This window comes from Oryctolagus cuniculus, chromosome 14, assembly GCF_051225735.1.
Source record: "Oryctolagus cuniculus isolate XC-2025 breed Fujian yellow rabbit chromosome 14, ASM5122573v1, whole genome shotgun sequence".
Lineage (NCBI taxonomy): Eukaryota > Metazoa > Chordata > Mammalia > Lagomorpha > Leporidae > Oryctolagus > Oryctolagus cuniculus.
The window spans coordinates 22,732,986-22,744,550 of NC_142880.1; the positions used below are offsets into that span (position 1 = coordinate 22,732,986).

Below are 11,565 nucleotides of genomic sequence, written 5' to 3' on the forward strand. Positions count from 1 at the left end.
CCAGATCTAATCTGTTAAAATTTAGCAAGCCAACTGAATTAAAGTTTAAAGTGATTACTGTAAATGAATTACATAGAGATTTAGATAGTGAGTATCCTAAAATTATATCTTTAAACTTTTTTCACTGGGGGGCTGGTGCTGTGGCACAGCGGGTTAACGCCCTGGCCTGAAGCGCTGGCATCCCATATGGGTGCAGATTCTGTTCCCGGCTGCTCCTCTTCCGATCCAGCTCTCTGCTATGAATTGGGAAAGCAGTGGAAGATGGTCCAAGTCCTTGGGCCCCTGCACCTGAGTGGGAGACCCAGAAGAAGCTCCTGACTCCTGGCTTCAGATCAGCATAGCTCCAGCTGTTGCAGCCAATTGGGGAGTGGACTAGCAGATGGAAGATTCTCTCTCTCTGCCTCTTCTTTCTCTCTGTAACTCTGACTTTCGAATAAATAAATAAGTCTTAAAAAAAAAAGTTTTCACTGGGCCATAATCTCTCAGCCAAAGAATCCAAATCTTGGTAGATTATCTAGTCTAGGTAGATTATCTGTCCTATCCTTGTTGCCATGTCATGTTTCTAATCTGTGTCTCCGCACAACACTCCTGTAATGCGGATGCTCTTACCACCACCTAGAGAGGAGGAAACAGGACTCAGCCTCCAAATGGCAGAGCAAGGATAGAGCACAAGTAGATGCCTCTAGGCACTGCAGTCCACTGCTCTTCACGGGCACAATGGCAGAGCTCCTCCTCTCTCAGGTTGATGCAGGCCAGCACAGCAAGCAACAAGGGCAGGGGCCTAACCCTTCTCCAAGAAGAGCCTCTTCCAAAGGAGCCTAGAGTTAGCATAAGAAAAGAAGTCCTGGGGTTCTCTATCACATCAGGATGTAGCTGCCACCCAGTGTCTCTTAGATTCTGGTTCCTCAGAAAACCCAGGAGAGCAGAATCATGCACGCATGTTAACTCCTAGGATAACCAAAGACGGTGAGTGTTAAATAGTTTCTAAAGCGGTACTTCTCAGCTAAATTATAACAATTATCCCAACAGGATCACTAAGAAAAATAAATGACATACGGGGCTGGTGCTGTGGTGTAGCAAGTAAAGCCACCGCCTGCAGTGCTGGCATTCCATATGGGCACCAGTTCGAGTCCCGGCTGCTTCACTTCTGATCCAGCTCTCTGCTATGGCCTGAGGAAGCAGTGGAAGATGGCCCAAGTCCTTGGGCCCCTGCCCCCCTGTGGGAGACCTGGAAGAAGCTCCTGGCTCAGCTCCAGCCATTGCAGCCATTTGGGAAGTGAACTAGCAGATAGAAGATGTCTTGTTAGAATCGACTGCCCAAAAAACGTCACCAAGAGACATCTCTTATGCAAACAGCAAGGGGAAGCTTTATTGATTATCCAGCATGCTGGGGCTGTCTGACCATACATGAACAGAGCAGCCCCGAATAACCAAAGGTTAGGGTTTATAAAGGCAAAAACCGCAAAACCGGGAAGGGGGGAATACATGATTGCTATGCACGGTTGCTATACACAGTTGCTAAAATCAAAAGAGAGTATATGGTTACTGGGGTCAACATAACCTAAAACCTAAGTGAAATTAATATTTATCATAATCTTGACAATACCAGTTACAATATTACAATTAGCAATTAGGACTTGACATTAATGCAAGACACAGACAAATCACATCTTTATTATTAGCCCAGGTAACCCAGGTGCAACCTTTCTACTTTTAAGCTTGAGCAATCATGCTAGGGGGTTTTTGTGCGTTGCCAAGGGTGATGTAGTGCACTGCTATTGTCCGACTATTTGAGATCATAGTTTCAGACCAGAGTCTCACGGTGGGGGGGGGGTGCTTTCCCAGAATGCAGTCTCAAGGACTCCAAAATGGAGTCCCTACTGTCAAGGTGCTACTTCACTCTGTCTTATTTTCACAGCTGCACCAGGAAGGTTTAAACCTGTAAGCTTAAGCTTAACTTTTTACACCCTCACATATACAATTTTAACTCTTCATTCCCCACTCCTTGTTGTGAGGATCTCTAATCTTAGAGATTTGTTTTTGTATCTTTTAATGTGACATATTGTTGTCTTATGATTATGAGTTTAACATTTTTAACTTGTTCCTGCACGAAGGTGATGAGTCTATTTAACACACAAGGTCCTATGGTTACAATTAGGAGTAGAACAATTAAGGGTCCTGTTAGGGCTGACAGTAGAGTAGTAAGCCATGGGGACTGGTCGAACCATGACTCAAACCATCCCTGTTGAGTTTCCCTCTCCTGTTGCCATTTTTCCAGTCGTTTTCTGAGTTTGGCCATGAAGTTTCCACCTGGGTTTAGTCAACATAAAAACAACATTTTTCCTTTAGGGCCACGCATAACACACACCCCCCCTCATGAAAATGAGATCCAACCCCCGCCTGTTCTGTAATACTGAAATGCAGATACTGGGCTGCATCTGGGAGATTGTGGAAGATTTGTCAGGCAGAAGGGGCGGGGATCTCCACCTGGCAGGTTATCAGGTAGAAGGGGGCGGGGCAGGATGCAAAGGCCGGGCTGTCCATGAAACATTGTCAGGATGACTGAGATGCAGATGCATGTGGTGGACACATTAGGCCTTTATGTCACACACACATAAGCTCATAACTAACTTTCTGCCTAATATTTTTTCCTCAAGAGGTAATACCCAAAATTCTTCTTTGGGATTATGGATGGAGTTCCGTCTTCTGTAACTTCTTCGAAGCTGGCAGGTGGGCGTCGAGGGGGATTTGGGTATTTCCTCTTGCTACCTGTCTTATGGTGTGCAACAGTGGCCTTGGAGAGACTGTACTGCTTGGTCCAGGGGGCTGTTCAGGTAGTCCAGTGGAATGGGCTGGAAGCCTTGTCTGACGACCATTTGGAGTTAACAGCTTTTAGTCTGTTAGAGACAAAACAAATAAGGGCATTAAAAACACACGGTGTAAGAAGCATCTATAGTTTCAGTACAGGAGTGGAGGGGACCACTTCCCCCTGGACTATTGGATAGACTTTTAAGGCCTGGCAGGGTGTGTGAGGCCCAGACCTATCCATGGGGTGCTGTTAAGAAAATTGTAAGAGATGCAAATCTCCTTTAAGGGAGGCACCCTGTTGACTCGCATTACATGGCTGGACTAGGAGAGTTAAATAGGAGGCTGATAGAAATAGGCATCTTACGTTTTACTAACCCTAAGCCATCCCCAGTAGCAGTGGCTGGAATTGGAAGCTGGGCAGAGGCTGGGCAGAGCCAAAGGCTTTTTAGCTCGGGGCCACAGGGTCTGTAGTTCTGAACCAGGAGTCCTTCGACACCCAGGGCAGTTCCGTGTCCAGTGGCTGTGCTCTTGGCAGGGCCGACAGAAGGCATTTGCTGTTACGACAGCTGCTTGCCCAACGCCCTGGCTCCTTATATCAGCAACAGGTGCACAGGTTTGGGGTGCACTGGCCTTGCTGGGTCTCCTTGACGGCAGATCACCGTGTAAAGCAGCCATTGATTGGCCTGTTGCCCATCCATACATTGCTCCTGCTGCTAGCTTGCTCCTCATTTCACTGGTCTCTAATAAAGTGGACCATGGAGGCAGCCTCTATGATGCCAGTCAAGGGGGGTGCCCAACCCAACCCTGATTTTTGGAGATTTTTTTAATATCAGGGTGAGCTAGAAAAATTATGGTCATGGGCAAATTCTGACACTTAAGACCGTGCCCATGAGGAGAACTATGACCCTTTAGGTAAGATCAACTGTGGTGACCTGTTTGTATACTTTGAGGTCGTCAGTTTAACTTTTTATCTATTTTTTTAGTTTGGTTTAAAAGGGGAGTTCTGCCCATTTAACGCGTACACTGAAAAATTGATCTAGTAGTTTAACCCCCCCCCTTTTTTTTCTTTTGTTATGTTGTTTGGGGCCCTATACTGTGGCCAGGCATTATTACAGAAAAGGTCAGTCATCCCTTACATAAGGTCTGGGGATCAAACCGTACGTCACAGTGGAGAGTCCTGCAGAATAGTAGTAACTTCCCTTCTGGAAGAGAAAAGAGGAGAAGTGAGGCAGCAAGTTGGGTCTCTAGCCTGACTGCCTGACTTTCTGGGCTTTTAGATTTAACTGGCAGTTTAACCAGTGTTTACTGCATAGCCTGACTTAGAGGAGAAATTGTGGCAGAGGTCTCTGCCATCCTTTGGCTTCCGGGTATTTACCGTGTAGCCTGTGGACACTAGCGCTTTCTTGGGTTTCTGGAACCCAGTTTTTTAGCATCTGCCGCATAACCATAACTTAACAGAGACAGTAGAGTACACAATGGATTAACATGAATTTTATGTCTCTTGTTGTCGAATAAACCAGAAATAAATAAAAAAAAAACCTTGTATATAAGAGTTTATATAATTTAGAATTATTTAACAGAGTCAAAAAGAGCTTATAGGACCTAACTCTAGAAATGGCAGAGTAATCGATTAAGCAGACACTGTTAACATAGATGTTACAGTTTTTGCAGAAACAGATTCCAAGATTTATGATTTAGACCATTTTTAGATATTTACTAACATTAATACACAATTTTTTTTTAAAACCCCATTGTTATAACAGAAGATCAGACTTCAACTTTAGGTCAGTGTAATTTTGGCATTAGCACTCAACTCTGTAAACAATATTTTAAAATCGTAAACATTTTAAAACTTTTTATGACTTGTTTACACCTTTTGAAACTTTATACCCATAGTTACTTTTACATAGCCTTGAATTGTCATGTATGGACAACCTATGAGAATACATGTTAACAAACTCAAACAGTTTTTTTTTTTATTGAATTTGAGATGTTAAAAGTATATATATTTTCCCAAGTTTTACTTAGCACTGATGCCTAGATGACTTAAGACACTGAGTTATTAATGAATACCACACAATTATCTGAAATAAAAGTTAAAATTACATTTTTATGTTTTTAAGTAACATGAGGATAACACCTCCTGGACAGCAAACACTAGTACATGTTTACAACTTTGAAAAGATCTTCCTCATTAAGAGAAACAAGTTTAAAGCATATCAAAGACATGTAAAACTGAGCAAGCAAGCCACTGAGCAAACCGAAGGGTGTTTGCATTACCTCAATTTTCTGAACCAATCTGCATTGGCTTACTTTAGTTAATAACATAAAGGCTTGTATACACAGAATTTACTCTTATTTTTATAAGACCACTTTAGCTGGAAAGCAAAAACATAAATACAGTATAGGTCTGACACCATTTATAACATTTTAATATATTTTATATAATTAAAATTGACCCAAGCAGCTGTTACTTTAACAAATTTAGAGTCTCATTCTTTGAGAGTTCCAGGGATCCGACTGGAAGCCCAAAGTTGGAAGACTCGGTTTAGAATTTAAGCTGTCAGAGAGTCAAACCATTTAGCCAAAATTAGTACATTTCTGATCAGTTGGGTAATTACTTAGACATTAAAAACAGATAAACAATGTAAACAAACTTTGCGCTGTAGTTTTTCCAATCAAGACTCATAATGGCAATAGAAAAACGTGAAACCTTCAAGACAGGTGAACGCTCTCAGATGAGTCAGGGACAGCAACACAGAAAAGAGCTGATTATCAGCATATGAACCCATTGTTTAGGTTTTTATTAGCTGCAAAGAGAAAAACCCATCAGTTTGGAAAGGGTTAATGGCTTAAGGTTCTGGCTCCCTTAGGTAAGGTCAGCAGTGGTATTGAATTGGAAATTCCTCCAGGAGAGGAAAAAGAAGCAGCCCTGGGGTGGGGGCTCTGCCTAGAGATATTTGGAGTGCAGAGAAAGGCTGTGTTCCCCCATTTACAGGGAAGACTGCACACACCGGGGCCTGGCAGGACTAATCGTGGGGTTGGGTAGGTGCGCCGTTTTACTAAGAGTGTTGGGAACCTCCTATAATTTAACCAAAGCCAGATCAATTAGGACTACTGCAGACACTCAGTCAATTATAACAGATAGTTAACTTGAGCTCTTTTCCAGATTTAGTCCTCAGGCAATTAAAGCTTAGCAACAGTAATAGTTCACAAAAATTTTTTAAGACGCACCAGAGCTACCATTAAGCTGCAAAGACGGAAAACTTTTTACCCGGTTGGAAAGGGTTAACAGGTAACAGGTAACAGCTTTTCCCTGGGTGGAGAGACCTGTGGAATTTCCCTCTCCCTTTCTCCTGGCCAGTGGTATAGGAATGGAGATGAGGAGAGCAAAAGAGTGGGGGAGGGAGCCCCGGGAGGAGGAGGAAGGCAGAAAGCAATGAAGCTCCTCATGTCTGGGGGCTGAGTGGGGTTTGAAATCTCCTATCACTCAAGGTTACCCACTACCTAGTTGTCTGAGTTTACCTGGAGGGCCAATATTAGCCTCGACCGAAGCTAAGCCCTGCTCGCGTAGCAGTAGGCAGCGTGACCAGGCGTCCCTCCGAGAGAGAGACCTGGTCCTCGGGTCGCAGTCCGGCCGCCGGGAAGCCAAAGCGAGCTCAGGGGGTCTCCAGGCTCTCAGCCAACTGCCCTTCCTAATTTCCCTCCCATTCCTTACAATCCCTCTGGAGTTTCGGCCGTAGCTAAGCTGTGGCCGGGGGGACTCCGCGTTCTCGGAGAGCTGTGGGGTGCCGGACACTCAACGGTCACTTCCACAGATCCGGTCCCGCTTGAGGGAAGGAATACTGACCTCCCATGTTTTCTCAAAATCCCGGTCTGGGTGCCCTTGACGGCCAGGCAGGAGAACGGCCTCTTTCACTTGGCGAATGAGTGGTAAATGGAGAGCCCTCCGGGGGGCCATTCAGAGGCACAGAAAGACTGCCACTTTACCTTCTTGACTGACAAAGAAAGGTTATGTGCCCGGTCACTTACCTCCGACCAATGATTCAAAGTTAGAGACAAAGGTGTAGACACAGTCTGGCCCATGTTAGCAGACATCACAATGTACACGAACAGACAAACAGTGTAGAGAATCAGCACACAACAACCACACAAAGTGTCCGTAGAGGAACTGAGATAAACTACTGGTCGCGACGATGCTAGCAATACAAACACAGACTCTGGAACCGCCTCAGAGCCCTGTGAGGATGCCGGTAATACAAATGCAAGCTCCGGAACCACTTCAGAACCTACAAATGCAGACTCCAGAACCACTTCAGAGTCACCCGACAATGCTGGCAATACAAATGCAGATTCCAAATCTACCAATACGGGAGCCATCACAGCGCCCCATACAATGCTAAATGACAAGAGAATACAATCAACAAACAACAAGACAACCAACAAAGCACCTTACAACTACAAAAGACTAATAATAAGAAGGCCTTACTGGCCACCCCGTCTGTGCTGGGAATGCAGACTCCACGCCTGCCCCTTCGGAAGTATCTGGGCGTCCCCAGCCTTCCTTTGTCCTCCTGAGGCGTCCCTCAGGGCCGTAGCCTGTGGCCCCCGGGCACGTCTGCCGGCCACAGCCAGGAAGGGCTCACGCCCTGTCCCAGCAGCTACTACACCAGCACAGTTCCCAAAACCCTAGAGCGCTCACAAACTACCAAAATCCAGAATGAAGAGACACAAACCACAAATAAGCCGGCCGACAACACAAATAGGCGCCTGCACTTACCCCGAGAGATATCCGTTGGAGACGTCTGCAGGCAGCAGTCAGATCTCGCTGGGGCCTCCAAATGTTAGAATCGACTGCCCAAAAAACGTCACCAAGAGACATCTCTTATGCAAACAGCAAGGGGAAGCTTTATTGATTATCCAGCATGCTGGGGCTGTCTGACCATACATGAACAGAGCAGCCCCGAATAACCAAAGGTTAGGGTTTATAAAGGCAAAAACCGCAAAACCGGGAAGGGGGGAATACATGATTGCTATGCACGGTTGCTATACACAGTTGCTAAAATCAAAAGAGAGTATATGGTTACTGGGGTCAACATAACCTAAAACCTAAGTGAAATTAATATTTATCATAATCTTGACAATACCAGTTACAATATTACAATTAGCAATTAGGACTTGACATTAATGCAAGACACAGACAAATCACATCTTTATTATTAGCCCAGGTAACCCAGGTGCAACCTTTCTACTTTTAAGCTTGAGCAATCATGCTAGGGGGTTTTTGTGCGTTGCCAAGGGTGATGTAGTGCACTGCTATTGTCCGACTATTTGAGATCATAGTTTCAGACCAGAGTCTCACGGTGGGGGGGGGGGGTGCTTTCCCAGAATGCAGTCTCAAGGACTCCAAAATGGAGTCCCTACTGTCAAGGTGCTACTTCACTCTGTCTTATTTTCACAGCTGCACCAGGAAGGTTTAAACCTGTAAGCTTAAGCTTAACTTTTTACACCCTCACATATACAATTTTAACTCTTCAGTCTCTCTCTCTCTCTCACTCTCTCTCTCGATCTGCCTCTCTGTAACTCTTCCTTTCAAATAAATAAATAAATATTTTAAAAAATTAATAAATGAGGTACGTTGATTAAAAAAAAACCAAAACTATAGGCTCCAAAGTTACAGGGACATAGAGAGCTGCAAAGTGGCATAGATGTTATGTTATGGCTCTTGAGAGTTACTTTAGTAGCTGCCATTATTTAGAAATTGTCTGTGAGAGCAGAGTAGAAAGATGGAACCATTTTCCTTGATGTTAATCCTAGTTTATATCTTCAATAAAATTATTTCTTCAAGTAGAAAACATTTAAACATCTAAATTGTATTATATCTTCCCTTCTAATATTCTAATATTCTGATACTCAGATTCATTCTTCTTTCTTGGAAAATGAATATTTGGACCCTGCATACCCTAACTTTTAGGGCCAATTCTACAAACCTAAACAAATCTAAATTAAAATGGTTACAACAGGTCCTTTTCAATATTCTGAATATTCCCTGAAACAAAAACATCTTTCTTCACACATAACTCAGAAAATCAGTTGTAATAAATGAATGGTATGGTAAAATGAATATAGACTCATTTTGTTTAACAATCCAAGGTAAAAATTCCCACACTGTCACTTGCTTAAACTCTCTAAGCCTTGCTTCATGCACCTTTAGAATGATAATTATATAATTAATCCATGAGGTTGTTGCAATGATTAAATGGGATGATGCCTTGTTGACAATTAGCATATGGAGATCTTTCAACAATATTAACTATTCATTGTAATAGTAGTAATAAAATGGCTGAAATATTTTCAAACTAAAATCATCTGTAGTCTATGGCCCTAAGTAGGAAAAACTGTCTAGAAGTCTTCCCAAAACCTTGACACAGAAGGATTCAAGATCCCCACTCTGAGAACTCTGGAACTAATGTGATTCAGCCCACAGATCTCAGGGTTTTTTGTTTTGTTTTGTTTTTCATAGTATTCTTTGAACTCTTTACTTAGTATAGAATTAATCAAATGTGTATAAAGTTAATTGAAAATAGACCTCATAAAAACTAAGAATGAGAATAAGAAAGGGAGGAGGAAGAAGGGTGGGAACGTGGGTGGGAGGGAAGGTATGGTGGGAACAATCACTATGTTCTTAAAATTGTATTTACGAAACGCATTGTTTGCATTCCTTAAATAAATCGTTTCGGGGGGCGGGGGAGGAGAAAATCGGATGAGATTCTTCTTTTCCAAAAAATTTATCTAGTAATTTGTTTGAAAGGCAGAGTGACAGAGAGAAACTGAAAAGCAAACTTCTATCTTCTGATTCACTCTCCAAATGACCACAAGAATCAGGGCTGGGTCAGGTTGAATCAAGGAGCCAGGAACTTGATTCTGGTCTGCAGACATTGGTGGCAGAGTCCCAAACACTTGGGCCTTCATTCACTGCCTCCCAGCTGCATTAGCAGAGAGCTGGATCAGAAGTGAGCAGCCAGGACTGGAAGCAGCACTCTGATATGAGATGGTAACACAAGCAGCGATTTACCCTGCTGCACCACAACACAAGCCCTGGATGAGATATTTTACAACAAAATTTCAATTAAAACTTTCTATTTTTATACAAGGACTTTTTGGATATATGTGTCAGCTAGAAGATAGAAAATTAGTAAAAGTTATGTTAAAGGAAGGCAGAAAATAAGGAATGTTCTGCAATGACTTGTTAGCACTTAGAAGAGATAAAATGGGAAATTTTGTAGACATATGTTGATAAAAATTATAATTTGACTACAGTAAGATATTTTTTCTCCCAAATTTCTTTAATATATTAAAATATATTTACTGCATTTGAAAAATTAGGGAAGTATCAGTACTGTTCCACAAATGTAAAAAAAAAAAAATTGGAAACATTTGAGATTCAAATTAAATGACGTGTTTTCAAGTTTATCAAAAACTATCTTCATTTAAAAATATGTCTAACTTGACTCTGCTATAAAGAACAGGGATGAAGCACATAAGTTCTTTTTCTTTTTTTTAATATTTATTTATTTATTTGAAAAGCAGAGTTACAGAGAGGCAGGGATAGAGAAAGGTCTTGCATATGCTGGTTCACTCCCCAGATGGCTGCAACCGTCAGAGCTGGACCAATCCAAAGCCAGGAGCAGGAGTGTCCTCTGGGTCTCCCACATGGGTGCAGGGGCCCAAAGGCTTGGGTCATCTTCTACTGCTTTCCCAGGACATAGCAGAGAGCTGGATGGGAAGAGGAGCAGCCAGGACTGGAACTGGCACCCATATGGGACAGACCAGGGCTTTAATCTGCTGTGCCACAGCACTGGTCCCACAAGTTCTTTATTATGATCATTTTTCTAGGCTCTTAGAGAGGAAGGGTAATGATCTACAGCTTTATTCACATTTGTATTTAATAAGGGTGTAGAGAATCTATCTAAATTTGTAATTTCTCATATTTGAGAAATTCTTGATAGGAAAATGGCCAGTGCCACCTTTACCTATAAACTGATTGCTTCCTTCAACACCAGGGCATGTTCAGTTTGCCCTCAAACTTAATCCCCCATTTCTGCTAGGTAGAACTTTGTGCTCAGGGCTGAAGAAGGAATTAGACATGTAAACAATGTATTTTCATTCACCTTTTTCTTAATCCAATGTGAGGTCTGACTCTCCTGAAGTTTCTCTCTTAAGATATGATTGTCTTTCTCAAGGAACTGGAGATGGCAAGAAGAAAGTCCTTGTATTCCCACACGAGACCCAAGTCCTGGAGAGCTGTGTTCTGCTGACTTTGAACCTTTTGAGCCCCTGAAAATCACTCTAACATGGGCCACAGTTGCCTTTCTTTATAGAGTCCCCGCTTCTGATTTCCAAATGCAGCAAGATAGACAGCAGGTGATTGTCACAGCATCACCACCGCCAGTTACTTCACTTCACAAATGATAGCTTTAGGCCGGCGCTGCGGCTCACTAGGCTAATCCTCCACCTGCGGGGCTGGCACACCAGGTTCTAGTCCCAGTCAGGGTGCCAGATTCTGTCCCAGTCGCTCCTCTTCCAGTCCAGCTCTCTGCTGTGGCCTGGGAAAGCAGTGGAGGATGGCCCAAGTGCTTGGGCCCTGCACCCGCATGGGAGACCGGGAGAAGCACCTGGCTTCTGGCTTCGCATCAGCGCAGCGCACCGGCCACAGCAGCCATTGTGGGGTGAACCAATGGAAAAGGAAGACCTTTC

The 11,565-nt window shown here is 43.3% G+C and overlaps 1 long non-coding RNA gene across 4 annotated transcripts; it reads right to left on the minus strand.

The window, feature by feature from the left end:
- Positions 1–1,344: 1,344 nt before the first annotated feature.
- LOC149122260 (uncharacterized) lies at positions 1,345–8,342 on the minus strand. Of its 4 annotated transcripts, none has more exons than XR_016220551.1 (2): positions 7,589–8,342; positions 1,345–4,010 (listed from the first exon to the last, which is right to left on the minus strand). It is a non-coding gene; the product is annotated as an uncharacterized LOC149122260 (long non-coding RNA). The 4 variants fall into 4 exon arrangements; XR_016220552.1 differs by having other exon boundaries at positions 7,298–8,342; XR_016220553.1 differs by lacking the exon at positions 7,589–8,342 and adding an exon at positions 6,659–7,291.
- Between the last annotated feature and the right edge of the window lie 3,223 nt (positions 8,343–11,565).